Raw genomic sequence first — 21,079 nt, forward strand, 5'->3', positions numbered from 1 at the left:
TCTCTTTCCTTCTCATGTTATCTTTTTCACTTCTGCTCTGGAATTTTTATATTTGGTGCAATTCTCGACTGTATTCCCTACCTTGAATCTGACAGATGGCAACAAATGCAGTCTGTTTTTCACAATTCAAAAACGTAAATAAATTTGTGTGATTTCATATTTCAAGCACAGATAGATGATTTTGCTGCTAAAACAAATGTCTTGGCCCATGTGAGACGAATTTGATCGTCAGATTACAACTGGTGAAATACTCACGTTCGTGTAAAAAGCAGAGGTTTCGGTCACAGAGTGGCTCCGTGGCTTTTTTATGTAGATTTGTTTGGTGACAACAGTTTATGCTTTAGAAAATGGGCTAAGAAACTGAATATGCTAGAAAAACGTGAAAGGAATTTCAGTCCGTCACCTGCTTGAAGTGTGATCCAGACATTAACTATCATACCTAAGGTGTATACATTGCAGTTAGATTTCCATTCTAATTGCCTATATTGAAACATGCGACATTGAATGTCTAAGTAGCTCTTTTGCCACAAAATGTCCTCACTTATGATCGATAAGCCCAACACTATTTGACTGTTGTTTTGTTCTGTACTTACCATGACAGTGGATCGAGGGTGAAGGAAACTAGGGAACAGACGAAACGGGATGGAGGGGCATGGGGACTGGGTTTAGAGTGTGGAATGGGGGAGGGATTCAGACGAAGGGGAAGGGAATCCGGTCCAGAACTGCCCAAGGTGTTTGGGTCACAGCATGGAGTAGGTGAAAAACGTTCAACAGGTGAAAGAAGGTCATGCCCAGCGGTGGATGGAGGTGGGTGGGTTCCAGAACAGATGGCATAGTGAAGGGGGAAAGGAGGAATTGCGGCGATGTTGGAAGGCTGAGTTTAGACCTCTTGAGGTGTATAAGGATATGAGCGGCATGGACATAACGGATTGCAAGCAGTTAACTTGAAGGGAGGAGGGATTTGAGAGACTTTGCGGAAAAATAATTTTCACTCAGCGGGTGGTAGGAATGTGTAATGCACAGCCTGTGAGGGTAGTTAACGTGGGAAACGTCAAAACGTCTCAAACGTACTTAGCTGAATCCTTAAAATTTCATAACATTCAAGGATATGAGCCGAGCGCTGGAAAATAGGACTAGTATAAATTAATTCGTTTTTGGGGTCGACTCAATGGGCTGAAAGGCTGACGATTAATCTGACCAGTTGTAATATGAACTGCATGATCCTATGATTCTATGCCGTAACAACAGGACTAAGTCTGCTGTAGATGGTAGGTGAACCAAAAGAGCAAAATTGATTGTTTGGCCGTGCCACCAGTCTACCTACATTAGACGCCTCTGTGTATGGTAGTATTGATAGAGGTTACTAAAGCACGGTTTTGCAGAAGTAAAGTTTCGCGGTCACGTTCTGGTCCCATGACTGCATTGTATTGCTGTGTGACGATACTGCGTTACGAACTGATCAAGCAACTGAAAACCTGTGTTCCACGAGGCACTGCAAGCTATTATGAACAGAATTATGTTACGATTAATCACAATCTGTAAATTCATGGCCAGCATACCACTCACTCTACCATTATAATAAGGCTAGGGGTCAACCCGAGGTCAATGGAAAATGCAAGAACACTTGAAAAGGGCAGCGCCAAGGACTGTTAAAATGAGGTGTAAACAGCTGAAGTTACAAAAAAGAACTATGTAATTGCCAAACAGTGGAAGCAGCATGCCAGAGACAAACATATACGATCCCAAAATAACTTGAGTTTAAGTAAGCTTTCTAGCCCTACCACCACCAAACGTAGTTTGTGGTGTCCAATTAAACAAGACACAGGAAGTCAAACAGTTTGCACAAATGTCTACAGTTACGGTGGTTGGAAATCTCCAAGGACGTCAGTGCAAATAGGAAGGCTGCAGACTTTACAACTACATTCAGCTAACGCTTCTGCATGGATGACCCATGTTGGTCCCGTCTTGGGGTGCCTAGTGTAACTGGCTGCAGACTTCAGCCAATTATATTCACTCCATATTTTATCAAGAAATGGCAGAAGTCACTGAATGCTGAAAGTACTATAGGCCTTTTAAGTTTTTTGATAGTGCAGATGCTCATCGACTGTAGAAGTTGAACTTATTCATATGCCTAATAATTCAATAAATGACTAAAATTTGCAACCTATGACAGTTCTTCTGGCCATAGTATTTATATGGCTCAGCAATTTCAGATCGTGGCGTATCATAACCCTCTTATTTCAATAAATGCTCCTAATTCACAATGTCTGTCCATTCTTGGTATACACATTATTTACCTGACTAGTAAATTTCAGATTCGAGTGCATATTAGCCCAATGTATGTTGATAAAGGTAATTATAGGTAGTGAATGCTGTTGCATTTCAGATGGAAGTGGTTATATTCTCTCTTTTTGGAGATGGTCATTGTTTACTTTTGTCTGGCATACGTGTCATCTGTCAGTTGTCAGCCCAAATCTGAATGTGGTGCAGATATTGTCGCATATGGACCTGGACTGCTTCATATTTTGAAAAGTCACAAATGATGCGACTATCATAAGGTGCTCCTGAAACTTTGTTATGACATATAACCATCACAGTGTAAACTGTCTATACTAGGTATGGCAAGTAGAAAATTTACCACCCCCACCACCCCGATTCCCCTGGACTGAAATTTTGCTGGGCTGCCTTGATGCAATATTCGAACTTGTGCTGCCTTAACGTTATGAGTGAATATGCTCACCTTTGGTCCGGAGTTAATTTATTTTGTTTATATTTGCACCATGATTGTAATGCGATCAGAATTGATCACAAAGTGAGGAGCAGAGAGTAGGTTTTTATCTTATATGAGCCATTTGTTCGTACAAAATGATGTAGGTTATTCTCTCCTATCGTTTGTGTAAACTAATGGACATCCATTGCCTCAGTGTATCTTGCTGTAAATTGCCAGCATGTATCTGGGCGACTTTCTACATTCCTATGTACACTTTATTTTCTATGCACTTCGATATGATGTGGATATTGTTGTCAGGGCTAGTAATTTATTGCACATCTGCAGATGACTTTGCACTGGGGATTTAGAAAGCTATTTCAAAGTGTGCTTGAGAGAGAGTCATACTGCTCTTGATCTGGAGTCACAAGAGGACGATAGCAAGTATGATTTGCCGTTTTATTTCTTTACAGGGCATTAGATGATAGTTTTGTTGCTGCGTTGCAACAGCTTGGCCTGGTGGCGATCTGCAGGCACCAAATCTTCCGTGCTGTTGCTGGAAAAGTATCAGTTCATTGCGACTGTAACTTACATTCTGGAGTTGTTGCAGCACTCATGACTTTTAACAACACTTCTTTTCAATTCAATAAATGTCAATTTTGATCGTTATATTTGGGTTTAGTTCTGCAGAAGCAGGTTTGTGAATATGCGGATAAATCCTTACATTTTGAACATTTATAGCTTTATTTGAAAGATCACTTGGTGCTTGGTTCGTATCCATTTGTAGAATTGTGATTCTTCATATCAGTATGTCATCACGTCTTAAGTGGTTTCTTTTTTTGTTCATGAATTATCTCCATTCCACTTGAATTATGCTCCAATCTCTGTGTGATTAAATGTTGTTCGTTTTGTTTTATTCATTTAGCATATAACAGCATTTTCAAAGCTGTACAATCAGTAGTCGGACCTTTCCAGGGGTACTACGTTCTTTACCTGAACACTAAGGCATGAAAATTTCGGATACTGACAGAAATGTGATTCGACATGTCTCCAATTTAGCTTGGTATGTGAATTACAGGAATCATCAACAACAACGAAAAAAAAACTTGGATGTAATTGGTTCTGTTTAACCTTTCTTCTCTTTAAAGTGTTCCTTGCTGGAGATCAAAGCGTTGTGATGAACAATCCGCTGGGACCACCTAATACTTTTTCTAAAATTGATACTTTCTGATTTTTTCACTCTTTTCAGACTACTTCTCATGAAATTTAATCAACTTTGAAACGTTTAGACAATGCGAAAATGTACTTACGATTGTATCTTCATTCATTTAAAATTAACACTTGATGCTTCAAAATTGAAAGCAAAAACTGTGAACCATTTCTATCCATGAGTCACACCTCACGTTTCCTGGAAAATATCAATCAATGTGACCATTTGTTTAGCAAAGAAAAATGCTATGAAACCAAAATTATACTTTCCAACTGATACATGACTCTGATTTTGTCTTAAATTAAGATTTGATAATCTGATGAGGATTTAATCCACATGAACCCTACATATTCCTTGGACACATTAAACGCATCTATGGAGTCAATAACCTCATCTGTGATTGCCTGGCATTCCTCACTAGGTTATTAACAAGACTATTTTGCCTAAGACTGGCTTTAACGTGACCTTCAAATATCCAGAACCTGTCTTTAAAATGACTAGGATCTTGGCATAACTTCTTAATATCAGTGCTCTGGATTCTGGAGTCTATCATTGTGGATTGACAACTCTGGGAAACAGGGTCGCAAATGGAAATGGATCAATGCTTGTTACCTTTGATTAGAAAAGTGTAATTAGCGTACACTGGATAGTATGACACTTTCTAACAGTGAATCATAATATCCACTTCCCCCTTCTTCTGGGCATTCCTCTAATATTTACATGAGCAAACAAGTCTTTCAATAGAAGTAGTTATGTTCGTTATGAAATGCAGCAAATATTGCACTTTTATGGTTTTGTACAATCTTCGTTTATTCAATAATAACTGTACCGATCACTTCAGTCATGAAAACTCGCACGGGATGCGTTTTTACGCGTTTAAATGCGCATTTGAACATATTAAGTATTGTTTGACGATCATCTAAACGAAACAACAAATCTTAAAGTATTCGTATTTAGTCCAGAGTCTAATATTAATTTCTACTGTAAAATGTAACAATGGCGGTTTGTGCACAAAGTTGGTGTCCAAAAAGTTTAGTGTTTTAAAGATAACTAATTGTTTTTGAAATTGAAGCGCCATTTTCATGTGGCAAACTGGCAGCCGTTATGGACATGGTAATGGACTTAAAACAGAAGACTGTGAATATCAGACAATTCATGGTAGTATTTGGAGGATAAGTATTGTTCAGGACAGGAGACCAGAGGTGAGTGTAGAGTTTGGACCTATCATCTTCTCAGAAGGGTATTGCCACTGTGCTGTGTAGGGCACTGTATGGTCCTGGTATGAGGGCTCAGGCTTCGGATGCACGGTTACATTTGCAGTTCTTTGTCAGGTCCTGGCTGAAGAACAGAGTAAGCAAACCGTCCAACATCTCTCCAAAGATAGATATACCAACAATACATAATTTAATGAATTGTATTCTTCGCTGAAATACTTAATAGTTCAGTACACTGCACTTGATGTAGTAACGCGTGAAATTTCATTTTTTCCCTATCATGAGCCTTCAAATTAAATTACAAATCCTCAATATTTCAATGCTACCATCACACCCACCCCCATCCAATTTTATTTTCATCGGATTGCTGTCTGCAACAAGATGGCTAGCATGCGTGATGGTTTAATTTTTCACCTCACCATAAGTAGTGGCACAATCTGAACATATTCTGGAATTATTGTCAGCTTGAAAATAGAGCGTATATGTAGTTTTCCCAAGCATCTACTTACATTCTCCACTGAGATAATCCCTACTTTTTACCCGCATTTTCCAATTGATTAAGCTAATATGTTTGAATATCTTTGCAAGGATAATTTAATTAAAGTAAATTATTATGCTCTGGAATGTATTGTCAGGAAAGATATTGGAAGCATTTTCAAGGGAAACATCTTCTGCAGAGCTAAAGAGAAGAGCAAGTTTCGTAAAGCCTACTGCGCAGTTCATCTTCGAAGTGACCACAAGCAAAATGGGTCAACAGCATTATTTGCAGACTCAATGACTGTACAATCTAAAATAGTTGTTTTGAATTGTGATAGCTCTTTTGTACTGCTATAGCCCATCCGAAATACGTCTCCATTGTGAAGCATCATTAAAATTTGTATCTGGGAAAAGACTTATTGCAATCTTCTTTTTACCTCCATTGGTCAATTTCATTCATCAATGTTGACACAGCAATCAGACTGCTCTAACTTTTTTTTTGAAATTCTTGATTCAAATGAAATAACCACCAATCACTCGTAATTATAACGTAGTTACTTACATCCTGAGCAAATGAATGTTGGTGTTCTACACTCAGTGGGAAACTGGAAAAGAAGATTCTTAACGGCGCAGTGGCAAATTCAGTATGTGCCTCAACATTTCCTTCGATTGTATTTTCTAATAGAATTAGAATCTATGGTAAACGAATATTCTGCTGCTTATCAAATACCTGCGTCACAGGTGTCACGTCTATTAGGATTACTAATTGAATGATTAACTCTTTCGAATGAGACATTCAATTTTTAATCCCATCAATATTACTATTTATGTCGCACAGTATGAACAAAAAGGGACTGGAGATAAAGATAGGTCACAAGGAATAAAAATACAAGGAAATTCGTCTTCAGTGAAAGCAGAACGTAGGCCATATGGACTCAAAAGCAACTTTTATGCTTCGCCATGTTTTTGTGTCCTGTGCTGGTTCAAATTTAAAAGAAGGAACTAGTTACTGCAGATGCAGGAATCTGCACAGAAAACAAAAAATGCTGGAGATCACAGTGGGTGGGAAACCACGGTCATGGAAAAAGCAAGCCATGTCATCAGTGAACCATTTCTTCCCTTTCTTTCAGCTTGCTGTCATGTCCTCCCATCTGCTCTCTCAATTACTGAATTTCAAATCCGGCATGAGACGCACAATTGTTCAGCCATTCTCACATTCAGATCACTTCATCTGAAGAATCAACGATTTTTCTCCAACACCGCCCTACAACCTCTCCCCTCACCCCCAAACTATTGCGTAAGTGCTGTCCCCAACCGCACCCCACACACTTCAGCTCTGATGAAGTCATCTAGGCTTCTAATGTTAGGTTTCTCTCTCTCCACGGATGCTGTCTGACCCATTGTGATCTCCATCATAAGAACATAAGAATTAGGAGCAGGAGTAGGCCCCTCGAGCCTGCCCCGCCATTCAATAAGATCATGGCTGATCTTTTTGAGACTCAGTTCCACTTACCTGCCCGCTCACCATAACCCTTAATTCCTTTACTGTTCAAAAGTTTATCTAGCCTTGCCTTAAACACATTCAGCGAGGTAGCTTCACTGGGCAGGGAATTCCACAGATTCACAACCCTTTGGGTGAGGAAGTTCCTCCTGACCTCAGTCTGACATCTGCTTCTCTTTATTTTGAGGCTATGCCGCCTCGGCCTAATTTCACCTGCTAGGGGAAACAACCTCCCTGCCTCCACCTTATCCCCTTCATAATCTTATATGTTTCTGTAAGATCTCCCCTCATTCTTCTGAATTCCGATGAGTATAATCCCAGCCTATTCAGTCTGTCCTCATAATCCAACCCTCTCAACTCTGGAATCAACCAAGTGAATCTCCTCTGCACCCCCTCCAGTGCTAATATATCCCTTCTCAAGTAAGGAGACCAAAACTGCACACAGTACTCCAGGTGTGGCCTCACCAGGACCCTATACAGCTGCAGCATAGCCTCCCTGTTTTAAACTCCATTCCTCTAGCAGTGACAGACAAAATTCCATTTGCCTTTTTAATTACCTGCTGCAACTTCAATCCTACTTTTAGCGATTCATGCACAAGGACACCCAAGTCCCTCTGCCAGCAGCGTGCTGCGATTTTTTTACCATTTAAAGCATAGTCCATTTTGCTGTTATTCCAACCAAAATGGATGACTTCACACTTATCAACATTGTACTCCATCTGCCAGACCTTTGCCCACTCACGTAGACTATCTATATCCCTCTGCAGACTTTCAGTGTCTTCCGCACACTTTGCTCTACCAGTCGTCTTAGTGCCATCTGCAAATATTGACACACCACACTTAGTTCCCAACTCCAAATTATCTATTTAAATTGTAAATAATTGTGGTCCCAACACTGATCCCTGAGGCAAACCACTAGCCACTGACCGCCAACCAGAAAACCACCCATTTACCCCTACTCTTTGTTTTTTACTCGTCAACCAATCCTCTATCCATGCCAAAACATCACCTGTAATACCGTGCAACTTTATCTTATGTAGCAGCCTTTGGTGTGGCACCTTGTCAAATGCCTTCTGGAAATCCAGATACACCACATCCACAGGTTCCCCATTATCCACCATGCAAGTAATGTCCTCAAAGAATTCCACCAAATTAGTTAAACATGACCTACCCTTCATGAATCCATGCTGGTGTTCCCAATGGGACAATTTATATCCAGATGTCTTGCTATTTCTTCCTTAATGATGGATTCAAGCATTTTCCCCACTACTGAAGTTAAGCTTACTGGCCTATAGTACCCTTCTTCAGAAAATCTTTCTGTCAGCGTTCCTGCTCCTCTGATGCAGCTTGGCCTGCTGTGTTCATCCAGCTCTGCACCTTGTTATTCTCATATTCGCCATGATTAGCGGTTCCTTCTATCTCTGTAACAATTTTAAACCCACTGCAAAGCCTCTTCTAAGGATGCCTACCTTGAAGAAGTTACCCTCCTCCCTCCGGAAAGACCTTTGTGGATCCCTCTCCCACAGCAACCCTCTTGTAATCTCTTCAGCCCTGAACCTGCTCGACCACGTCCTGAAGCAAACCAGGTACTATGGCCACATTGCCTTTCTCAGTACCTGCCTACGGAACCGGATCATCCCCAATGGACTACAGTCCACATTTAGGCCTTCCCAATTTGGCCCCAACCGCAACGATTGCTACATTCAGAACATTGAGATCCTTTAAAAACGTTTCGCCCTGCGACTCCTCAAAAACACTTGCAGTAATGCGCCGGCATCTCCTGGTACTACAATCAAGCCTACCCCAGCTCAGAGCCTCCCTCTCCCAGCCCTGCAAAGGTCCTCTCCTGTTTTTCATTCTTTGCAGGACCCACAACCTGAATGCATTTCTGAAGAAGGGTCTAGACCCGAAACGTCAGCTTTCCTGCTCCTTTGATGCTGCTTGGCCTGCTTTGTTCATCCAGCTCTACAGCTTGTTATCTCAGATTCTCCAGAATTGGCAGTTCCTACTACCTCTGGCCAATAGTTACCTGTTTTTTGTCTACTTCCTTTTTTAAACAGTGGCGTCACATTGACTGTTTTCCAATCTGCGGGAACCACCCCAGAGTCCAGTGAATTTTGGTAAATAATTACTAGTGCATTTGCTATTTCCCCCATCGCCTCTTTTGGTACCCTGGGATGCATTTCATCAGGGCCAGTAGACTTGTCTACCTTTAGCTCCATTAGCTTGCCCAGCACTGCCTCCTTGGTGATAATGATAGTTTCTAGGTCCTCACCTGCTATAACTTTCTTGCCATCAGTTTTCGGCATGTTATTTGTATCTTCCACTGTGAAGACCGACTCAAAATAACTGTTTAATGCCTCGGCGAGATCCTCATTCCCAGTTATTAAATTGGCTTTCTCATCCTCTAAAGGACCAATGTTTACCTTCGCCACTCTTTTACGATTTACATATTTATGGAAACTTTTGCTGCCTGTTTTTATATTCTGAGCTAGTTTACTCTCATAATCTATCTTACATTTCTTTATAACTTTTTTTGTGGCTTTCTGTTGGCCTTTAAAGATTTCCCAGTCTATTAGTTTCCCACTACTCTTTCCTTTTTTGTATGTGCTTTTTTTCAACCTGATACTTTCCTTTATTTCCTTAGACATCCATGGCTGACTATTTCTTTTCCTACAGTTCTTCCTTATCACTGGAATATACTTCTGCTGAGCAATGTGAAAAATCGTTTTGAAAGTCCACCACTGTTCCTTAATTGACCCACCATAAAGTTTTTGCTCCCATTCTACCTTAGGTAACTCCTCCCTCATCCCATCATAGTCTCCTTTGTTTAAGCACAGGACATCGGTACTGGATTTAGTCTTCTCACGCTCCATCTATATTTTAAATTCGACCATACTGTGATCAGTCCTTCCAAGAGGATCCCTAACTGTGAAATCATTATTTATTCCTGTCTCATTACACAGGACTAGATCCAGGATAGCTTGCTCCCTCGTAAGGATATTGTTCAAGGATATTATTGCAGATGCATTCTATGAACCCCTCCTCAAGGCTGTCATGACCGACCTGGTTTGACCAATCGATATGTAAATTAAAATCCCCCATGATAATTGTTGTACCATTTTTACATGCATTAGCTATTTCAATGTATATTGCCCGCCCCACCACAATGTCATTATTTTGTGGCCTATAGACCACACCTATCAGTGACTTCTTCTCCCTGCTATTCTTAATTTCCACCCAAATGGATTCAACTTTTTGTTCAGTAGAACCTATATCATCTCTCACTACCGCCCTGATATCATCCTCAAAAATCAGAGAGACATCACCTCCCTTACCTTCCTGTCTGCCCTTCTGAACAGTTTGATATCCCTGGATATTTAACTCCCAGTCATGACCATCCTGCAACCATGTCTGTGTAATCGCCACTAAATCATAGCCATTTGCCATGATTTGCGCTGTCAACTCATCCACCTTGTTTCGAATGCTCCGAGCATTCAGGTAAAGTGCCCTTATGCCAGTTTTTGCACCTTCTTTTTTAGTTCTATCACCTCCACTACTAACAGCTCTTGAGTTCTCCTTCCCTTTGACTTATTTCCTAATTTTCAATGGAGTTGAAGCTTCCTCGTCACCTGCTAACCTGCTGCTTTGCCTTCCATTAATTGTTATACTCCCTGTATGCTCACTCCTCCCTTCCCCCCTACTTAGTAGCTCAAAGTCCTATTGACCACCTTACTTGCCCTTTTCGCCAGAACACTGGACCCAGCCCTGTTCAAGTGGAGTACATCCCAGCGGTATAGATCCCTCCTGTCCCAGAACTGATGCCAGTGCCCCATGAAAAGGAAACCCTCTTTCCCACGCCACTCTTTTAGCCACGTGTTTACTTCCCTGATCCTTGCCTCCCTATGCCAATTTGCACGTGACTCGGCCAGCAATCCAGAGGTTATGACCCTTGGAGACCTGTTTCTTTAACTTTTTTTCCTAACATTTCATAATCCCGAAACAGGCCTTTTTTTTCCCAGTCCTGCCTATATTGTTGGTACCTACGTGGACCACAACAACTGGATCCCCCCCTCCCTCTCTAATATCCTCTCAAGCCAGTCAGAGATGTCTCGCACCCTGGCACCAGGCAGGCAACACACCATGTGGGACTCTCTATCCTGCTCGCAAAGGATACTGTCTATCCCCTGATGATGGAATCCCTTACAACTACAATCTGTCCGTTAGCTCCCCCCTCTTGAATGGCCTTCTGGATCATGGTGCCATGGTCAGTTGACTCATCCTTCCTGCAGCCCTGTTCCTCATCCAGGCAGGGAGCAAATGCCTCATACCTGTGGGACAATGTCAAGGGCTGCGGCTCCTGTGTTCCTGTCTGCAGGGTCCCTCTACCTGCCTCACTCGCAGTCACACACTGCTGTCCCTGGCCGCTGATCGAATTAACATTAGTTAATCTGCTAGGTGTGACTGCCTCCTGGAACACAGCATCCAGGTATTTCACCCCCTCCCAGACGTGCCGCAGTGTTTGGAGTTCGGATTCCAGCTCATCAATTTTGAGCCGGAGCTCCTCAAGCAGACAACACTTGCTGCTGATGTGGTCACTGCCGTTCTCAATGGGATCAGCTCGCTCCCACATCATACAGCTACAACACGTCACCTGGCCTGCCATCTCTACTTAGTTAATTATTTAAAATTAATTAGTTTTTTTTAGTTTCGAAGTGTTCTCTCTTCAAGTCTTCTCTGCACCAGTAAATTTACTCCGTTATATACTCAGACTCCGGCTTTGCCTTCCGAACCGCTCCCAGAGGATTTGGCGTCTCAGTGACTTCTCCGAAAGATAAAAAGATGAGAAAAAAAATGCAAATAGCTTACCTGCTCACCACACTTGGTCTTTATTATTTGCTTAGAGGAGGTGGAAGGCGGGGGAGACACTGCACGTGTACTGTCTCGGGTATTTATTGGGTGAAAGATAACCGTAACCCAGCCGACCACTCGCACCCACTATGGGACTCCTCCTCCGCTGAACAACTGAAGGCAGCGCTGCTCGAGGTAAGTTTTTTATACAGGGAAGAAAAACAACCTTACCTTCCCGTTGGCACTCTGGCTTGCGCTGCTGCCGCTAAAAACAAGCCAAGAACAACAAGAATCATTTTCTGTTTTCAATTGTAAAAGGAAGTTGTGCTACTTCACCCGACCAGTCCTCCCCCACCTCAATTTCTGAAAAGAAAAACACTCTCTATGTGGTTTGAAGTAGTGGGTGGATGGATTCTGCAACGAATACCAGGCTCACTTTCCGTTGTGGCTGAATTTTGATTATACCATCAACATATGTGAAGTCGCAGTAAATTTTCAAACCATGGTAACACCTCGCTTTTACCTTATTTTCAGATCTTTGAATGAACCTTGATTCTTCTGGAGTTGGCGACTATCATTAGATTCTCGCTCGTATTCAGTAACTGTAAAGGTGAGATATCACATTTCCATTTCATTAAAATACGCTAAACTATAAACCAAAAGTAGTTTGTCAGCAACGAATGATAGTTCATGAGCATTTAAAAATCAAAAGCTCCCTTTGCCCTGCCGTTTGTTGAATTTTGAAGTCGGTAGCTGTTTCTGAGTTTCAGCATTTACTTTAGGTTAGCATGTGGATAAATTTGCATTTTGGTACTGTACTTCCTACTGCATTCCAGTCATTTTAAATCGATGTTGGCGCTACCTGCTGAACCATATTCTGCATCATCAATAATTATGTATTGAATGTTGTCTTTCAATAAGCAGACAGATAAAAGGTAATATGGGCATGTCACGACTCTACGTTTACAATGTCCATGCGCCTGCAATTTTTACGTGCAATGCGGTAATTTGTAGACTGTTTCTGTAGTTGATCTTTATCGCGCTGAGGCACGGACACTTGTCAGCAATTAATACCTGCTGGTTAAGTTTATGCAGAATTTGCACCAAAATGTTTCTTTCTCCGGATTACCTTATCGCTCTGGTCGTGAAGTAGAACACTGCTTAATAGGGCTAATCTGACAGTCTGTAAACACCAGTTTGAAGACAGCGTTATCTGCTTCTTCGAAAGAAATGCAATCTGAGTAGCGGCCAATAGAACATCCTCTAACAGTCTCTGGAGCTAAAACATTGCTTCGGTAACTTGTATCTTGATTAACTAGAAGTGCACCATTTATTTTTGATCGAAGAGTTTTCTTGCCGTCTATTCTAAGAGGAGTTGACGGCGTAAGTATTACATTTATGCTATATGACAACATCTTGATATTAAAAATCCTTTCTATAAAAGATAAGCAGGTAAAGAGTTCCTGCCTCTCCCCCAACCCGATTTAAATGTCTAGATGTTGCTGAAGATACTGTAGCTGCCTTCGGAAAATGAATTAGATCTATGTAATTAATCACTGGCTGTGATTTCCTAATCAATGCACTGAAAGATCGATGAGTTCAATAGGCAAAAACCTGCACCAGAAAAAGTAAATGAAGTTCATATTTTTCTTTAAATAGTTAAGTGTTGATATTATTTATTTCAAGATTGAAATGTTGGTTTGCTAGTTACAGCACGAAGAGGATTTTTTTATTCGTCCTCCAGGGCGAGCTCCCAGTTCAGGAAGGGAATGCCTGATTGGCCATCTTCACATCTTTGGTTATATTTGGAAGATTTAAGGTTAGAGCAAAACAAGAAATGAAACATGGAGATGAGGTGTTGTTCCTCCAGCTAACATTCTGTTTAATTTCAACAGTTCTGGAGGTCGAGTATAGAAAATTTAGAGTGAGAGTGAAGTAGTGAATTTGCATGGTGGGCAGTTGAATATCAGAAGAACTGTTGACGATATTCTGTGAAACAATCTCACAATCTCTACCTTGTCCCACGGATATGAATAAAACCTCATCGTTTGAGAGAAATAAAGTAATTTGGATTAAAAGATATTCATGTATATGGCTGTTTCGTTTGAATGGAACAGGTGTAGCCTTGGATGTTGAGAAGGGAAGAGGAAAAATAAGGGAATTTCGTGCACTTGAACAGCAAAATGCTGTCGGAATTGAGTGGTGGAGGGGTGATGTAACGCGGGATGCTTTTCTGGGTGCTTGAGAAGTAGACCAGTCTATCATGGAAGAAATGTTTCCCTTCAAAATGGAAAGAAATAGTGGAGTGCTGATAATTTTGGTTGTGGCATCTCCACCTAGTTGTTGAAAATGACAAATGATTCATTGAGTGTGGAGGCCAGTGTTTGGAAGGCAAAGACAAATCTATATTTGTTACTTTTCCCAAAAAAGGAGTACTCAAACTTTTTATCAAGGATTCTTATCTTGTGTGACAGATGAAAGGCAGAGAAGTGAGTCAGACTTTAATTAAACAAAGAACAAGAACCAAGTTGCGAGAAAAGCTCAGCAGGTCTAGCAGCATTTGTGAAGGGAAAAAAAGAGATTCGTTTCAGGTCCAATGACTCTTCCTCAGAACTCTTCTGAGGAAAGGTCGCCGAACCCAAAACGTCAACTCTGTTTTTCCCTTCACAGATGCTGCCAGACCTGCTGAGCTTTCCCAGCAACTTTGTTGTTGCTCCTGATTTACAGCATTCGCAGTTCTTTCAGTTTAATTAAACAAATCTTTCTTTGTTTTAATGCTTTAAGTACAATACTCTGTGTAAGACATGCATTCATTGCAACAATTACTTCTTACTTCATCTAAATTGACTTCCATTTTAACTCAGTTAATTTAATTTCACTCTACTTGACTTAATTCACGTTTACCTCTCACTTTAACATTATCAGTTTGGCTTGAATTATTGTGGATCTTGTCTCATGGTTCTTGTTTTCTTTGAAGATCAGTTCAGGGCACGTTCTTCTCAAATGTTGGTCTCGCAGACTTCTACTGCAAAAAAAAAATCATTTTGTTCTGCTGACTTACCTTAAAAATGTGTCCAGAAACTTCTCTGGCACTCAGCAATAGATTGCCAATTAATCATCTTGTTTGTTCAATAGTCAATGGAGTTTTACTGTTAACTGACTCACTAATGTTCATACTAAGTCGTAAACTGGCACATACCTTGCTCCATAAAAGGTAATATAGTGCTATAATATCTACAGACAATCATGAAACCGAATTTATTTGGTTAATACAGGAAACAATAGGTCATGACTGCAGTTTTAACTGTTGTCAGAGTTCAAAGTAGTTTGACCAAAATTCCAAGCATGCTTGATTGCAACTCCTAACTAGTTTTGTAAGCATTTATGATTTTGATTACCTCACCACAGTTCTGTGAGTAGGGCCAAGTGAAGAGAGCAGATATAATCAAAGACAGTGGAGAGAACTGTTAGACACTTTGGGAAAATTTACACTTAAGGAAAATGAAGGCATTTGAGATACAATTGTATGGAATTTTGGAAATATGATATCAATTGTTTTCATTTAGCATTCCCATGTGATTCACCTAGGTATCCAATCTGACTTCAGCAGGATATCGTCATCAATGTGATTTCCCCCATCTCTTCAAGAGATGAACACTCTCCGTGTGTGACACAACGAATGCCAAGTTTCCACTAGCAGCCTGAAATCCATTCTCTGAAGTTCTATTACTGTTTCTTTAAGTCTCTCAAACTGTCCTATTAAGTTCAAGAATCTTTTGGTTAGATGATTACTAACTCAAAAGCGAGATGTTTTAAATGCTGGAACTTTGAAATAGAAACAAAAAGGCTAGAAAAATTGATCTGAATGTAAGTCATTTACGAAAATCTTTAACTAAGTTTCGTCCACAATTACACTCTGACGATTATCTGTCTTTTAGTCACATATAAAGGTATTTCTGAACAGGTTAATGATTCAACTACCTTTCCTGCCGAAACCCCACGAAAGTAAACCTGCCAATGAAACTTACTGTCGCTAACACCTCAACTAACGCGTATTTAATATTGTTAAAACACCTTAGTCAGATATACTGGCTATGGGCTGGGTCCTGCAATTAAATATTTCCCCCTTTCTCCTTTATTTCATAGCAACAAACTTTTCTCAGAGTAAAACACATGTCCAGACATATTACAGCAGAAACAACTTCTTTTTAATGTTTACTAATGTCGGAATATGGAATCCCAACCTAAGATTTCCAAGGCACCGTTTTCTGAATTTGGGCCCACAGGAATGAAAGTTTGAGTCTGTAAGGTTTCTTTTTTTAAAACAAAAAACAACTGATGATTATTCATTGTAAGAATGAATTTCTAATCACTTTATAATAATATGGATCGTATCATAGAATCGGGAGGTTATCATAATCCTACCAGTAAAATGGGGTGGAATGCAAGGATCAATGCCTGATCAACTGTTCTTCGTCATGTATGTAAATTATTTGGATGTGAATGTGAGAGGTTTGTTTGGTAATTTTTCCGATGACATCAAATTTGGTTGTGAGTGGACAGTGAAGAAGGTTATCTCAGAGTAAAACGGGACCTTGATCAGTTGGGCCAATAGGCTGATGAATGGCATTTGGATTTTAATTCAGATAGATGTGAGGCATTGCATTTTGGTAAGCCAAAACAGGATTTATATAGTTAATAGTAGAGCACTGGGGAGTGTTGTCGAACAAAGAGACCAAAGGGTGTAGATGCATTGTTCCTTGAAAATGGAGTTGCGCAGTGACAGGGTGGTGAACTATGCATTTGGTATGCTTGTCTTCATTGGTCAGTGCATTGAGTGTAGAAGTTCAGCGTCATGTGATGGCTGTACAGGACATTGGTGAAGCCATTTTTAGAATATGTAATTCAATTTTTGTCTCCCTGCTACAGGAATGATGGTTTTAAACTTCAAAGGCTCCAAAAAATAATTACCAGAATGTTGCTGGGATTGGATGGTCTGAGCTATAGGGAGAAGCCAAATAGGTTAGGACTTATTGATCTGGTTGATCTGATGATGAAGGGCATGGATATGGTGAAGAGCCAAGGTTTTTTTTTACCAAGGTATGAGAATCCAAAACTGGACGGCATGGGGTTAAACTGAGAGAGGAATGAGTTAAAAGGGACTTGTGGGGACAATTTTATCACACAGAGGGGATGGTGTATGGAACGAGCTGCCAAAGGAGGTACAGTGATAAAATCTAAAAAGCATCTGGATGAGTTCATCAATAGGAAGGGGTTGGAGGGATATATGCCAAATGCTGGAAAATGGGACTGGATCAGTTTAGGATATCAGGTCTGTTTGGATGATTTGGACCAAAGGGTCTGTATCCATGCTATATAGTTCTCTGACTCTATGAATAAATGAATGATTCGTCACCCAGACCCACTTCAAAGCATTTACTGCTTTACACCAGTGAGAAAAAAGTCTCTGAGCAGTCCAAGGAATTCTCCACTGAAAAAAAGGAAATCATACACTTTTTATACATGGCTGGTGTAAACCAATTCTATTACAAATTGATTACATACACATGCAGTCAAGTTAGTTATGTGACTGCGTGATCAGTCCATGCACAGCTTTACGTCATCTCAGAACCTCATGATGTTTACATGAACCACTTTTCATTTATCCTTTGGCCTTTAGAATGCATCATGTTCAACTAAATTTCGCACTTAGTTCTTGCTCACTTGTACAGCACTCCCTGCAGATAGAAAGAGTCCTCTTCTATCCACCTTAAACTGAATGACCACAGGAATGCAGCCATTCCCCGTAATTTCTTTATACCTAAAGCTCAATTTTGATATATGACATGTGGCAATAATTACCTGGGGATTTTAACATCATGTGAATGAGTGATGAGTATATGATCAGCCACTTCACATCTATCTCCTGATGAATACCATACTTTGGACCACCCTGGTATGGAAGTTTGTATCGGCATTCCTCGAGTCCGTATATTTCTTAACTGCATCTATACAATCAATTGATTCTCCTTGTGTTCGGCAGTTCCATTCTATTTGTTTCACACAAACCTATTTGAGTCATCTTAATCTCGTTACCCTATACCTGCTCCTTCTTTGAATGTAATTAACTACTGGAGAATTTAGTATAAATTGAGCTTTAGACTATAGAAATTGTTGTTTCAGCTTAACAAAGATCCCCGCCATTTTTTTTTTCAACTGAGAACCACATTCAGACATTTTATAGTCCTTAAGCCATGTACAGCCCAAACAAGACCATACAGCTGCTCTTTTATTACACAGAGAGACGACTGGTGGTGGTTTAACTCGAGGGTCTCCATGCCTCACACAAGGGTAGGCGTTGAGAAAGAGAATCTTTCATGACTCCTCAGCTGGTGTTGGAAATTAATTCATCCTTTTGTCATCCAAATCAGCTGTACAGCCAACTGAGTGAACCAACTCCCCAGTGAAATGTGACAGAAATACAATCTCTTTACTTGTAGAGATTATGGCTGCTTTATAACGGAAATGTTTGATTTTCCGTGCTAGTAATAACGATTAGTCAATCAAAGGCCATGTTAAAATTGTTATTTTACTTTACATATATACACATTTTTTTAAGTATCCAGCTTTAGAAACTTTTACAATATTCATAAAATTTCTTTTAAAAAGTCTATACTCACAAATCAGCATCACTCCCTTAAAAGAAGAATTGTTTTCAAAATCAACGCTGACCTGTGTCCAACAAGATAAATGACCTGCCTCGTCATATTGGTGTATATGTGTGCAGTCTTCCAAGGCTCATGTTTCATCCTCGTGGCAGAAAGATAGAGGCTTTTATTGCTCATCAGTTCCATCAAACATTCAGTTGGCTGAAAGCTGGATTGCAATGAAGTGTGATGCCAGCAGTGTGGGTTCACTTCCCACTCTAGCTGAGGTTACCATGAACACCCTGTCTTCTCAATTTCACCCGTCCTGCGGTGACCCGTAGGTCAAACTCATCTCCAATCGCCTCCATCTCATGAGAGGGTACCTCTATGGCCTTCTTCGACTATGGTGACGTTACTTTATTTATTCCCCAAAATACAGGTCTTTTCGCTTGCCCAAAATGACATCTTCTCTTAAAAAAAACACTTGATTTGTCTATTTTCTATCTTACATCAGTTTATAATTTTACAAAATTACTGTCTGCAATTCAAAAGTCTTCAAACGTCCTGTGCTTTTCCAGCATGTAGTCTCATTATTTCCTTGGTATCTATGCTAATGGTATGCACAGCACATTTTGCTTCAGTTAAATTGAAACTTTACTTTCCTCATCAAATAGATCACTTCAATTCAGATCTAGATAGGTTTGCATTAGATTTGCAGTTAGGAATCTGGCTTTCTGCGTAACCTTTCCAAAGTGATCGACATGATTTATTTGGGCCTCCTCTTATCCTACTTCATTTGTGTCTGCTGTCCTAACCTGCAATATTCTCCTCCCTCATATGCAACGCATCACTGATATCTAGTTGACTCATCCATAATTCCATGGGTGGATTATGATCTTTGAGGAAAACAAGGGATATGGGGAATTATTGGGAAAATGAACTTGAGGCCCACGTTCATCCATAATAATTTTGAATTATGGAGCAAGATCAATTGGCTGTCGGATCTTTTTCTGCAAGAAACAGGTGTACTCGTTGATTCTATTCCCTCACCTGAATATTAGAATTACTATAGCTCTCTACCAGACGTGTAGCAACACATTTCACTACTAAAAATTGATGAAATACATATAACAATTCCTCTGCTATCTCTTTCCTAGATTCATTCAAAATGTGGCATGGATCACTACTAATGTTGATGAATTACCAGCACTGGTACAGGGACCGATGATTAAGAGAACTGGGTTTATATTCACCATGACTTCTGCCGTTGAATTATTTAATTCTATTTGTATAAATTTGGGTCATGTGTTCTGGCTGGGATCGAACAGTGATCGGCTGAGTGTCAGAGACATTTACTTAAATGATCACATTTGTGATAAAGTTAGCAGAACAAAGGAGCTCTCAGGAGAAACCTTTGAAGCCAACATTTGAGAAGCACACGACATGGAGTTATCTTCAGGGGAAAAAAAACCCAAAGTCAAGATCTACACTAACAGCAAAGTTAGCCACTTCACTCAAATTAGTGTAGTGTTTGTTTCAAGCCAAACACATGGAGTTAAAGTTAAAGTTAGAGTTAGGGTTTAATGTGGGTTAAGTTAAAATGTTCAAATGAAATGATGTTAAAGTTGAAATTAACTTCAATGAAGTTAGAAATAATGCTGCAACGAATGTATATTTGATATTGCGTATTGGTACTTAAAGACTTAATAAAGAAGGAGTTGTTTAAGTAAAGTCTGAGTTGTCACCCTGTCTTTCACCTGTGACACACCGTAAAACGTGTGTTTACTCTTTAGGGCAGTGCTAAGAAGTTAATATCAATACTTGTGACAATAAAATGACTGCAACCTTGTAAAAAAAAAGAAGTCCAGCTGTGCATAATTGCAATTATGACTGGACTCAGGGAATTATACTTTTAAAAGAAATCACGTTGAAGGTGATAGCAGAATGTTATACAGTTGGAAATCATTGATTTCTTTTTTATGGAATTAAGTCTCATGGTGTCAGTACCGTAATGGCTAACAGAATCCAGTTTAACTATTTCAGCATTACAATATCACATGCGTTTTTAAAAAAAAAAGTTATTTTGCTGCTGAGACAAGAATACCAAAATAAGTGGTAAATCTATCTGCTATTTGACTGACAGCTGTTATTTTCCAAGCATGGTTATATCAGACTTGCTTGCCTATGTTCTGAGGCAGTTCGTGTAAATTTGATGAAAGTCTGCAAGGCGTTTCATCTTCCACCATCGCTCAGCTGATAATTGAATAATCCGTCATGTTGAACAGCATTTATAAAAAGTAGTAATGGTTACAAAGGCACAGAAAGTGCAAGAAAGTCCGAGAAAATGAGAGAGAACTTCGTCACCATCAGTTAGAACTTTACCTCCTTGTCTTCAAACATGTCACAGTTACCTTTGTCCATAAAACTGTCCAGATCAGTTTTTTGGCGCATCAAAATTCCATTTTCAGGCTC

This window comes from Rhincodon typus, chromosome 15 (genome assembly GCF_021869965.1).
Source record: "Rhincodon typus isolate 14 chromosome 15, sRhiTyp1.1, whole genome shotgun sequence".
Classification (NCBI taxonomy): Eukaryota; Metazoa; Chordata; class Chondrichthyes; order Orectolobiformes; family Rhincodontidae; genus Rhincodon; species Rhincodon typus.